Below are 683 nucleotides of genomic sequence, written 5' to 3' on the forward strand. Positions count from 1 at the left end.
CCTCTGCAGCCTCCAGCACACAGGATCAGACTCTGCCTCACTCAGCAGGTACCCGATTCATTTGATTTAATTAAGTGCTCGATGCAAGGCTCAGATAATCCACCCACCCCCAACCTAGAAGATGGGCAGAGAGAGATTTTCTTCCTCCACGTACCCCTCTGAAGTTAGCAAATGTTAAGCAGTGGGTAGGACAGGGTTAGGCTGAGGAGCACAACATCTGGAGCTGCAGTGAGTGTGACAGCCTTGCAAACCTGAGAAAAAGAGGTGATCTACAGGTGCTGGCCTGTAGTGGTAGGAGTTCTGGGGGTGTAGGTCTTCTGCACGACCTCCTTGAGGAATCTGGTTCAAATACCAAAGTTACTTGACTCTTAAACCTAGGTTAGCTTGTCCCGGTACACTGTTGTTTCCTTTTATAGCTTGGGCTTTTGTTTCAGTCTTAGGCTTCTGAAACACCTTCAAAAATGAGAATACAAGCTGCTGTTGAATTTGGTCAGAGCAAAGTCAGGCCTTGCAGTTGTCATTATGTGCACAAGAAATGGTGCGACCTGTCTGTGTAGATTATGTAGCATATTTATTTACAGCTTGGGTGAGGCAGGATGGGATAACCAACACTTGCGTATGCTATTAATGCACAAGGACATCAGTTATTTTCTGTTTTCTTATACTAAAGCTGCTCGTAGGGA

Source organism: Cariama cristata, unplaced genomic scaffold (assembly GCF_000690535.1).
Source record: "Cariama cristata isolate BGI_N322 unplaced genomic scaffold, ASM69053v1 scaffold39830, whole genome shotgun sequence".
In the NCBI taxonomy this organism is placed as follows: Eukaryota; Metazoa; Chordata; class Aves; order Cariamiformes; family Cariamidae; genus Cariama; species Cariama cristata.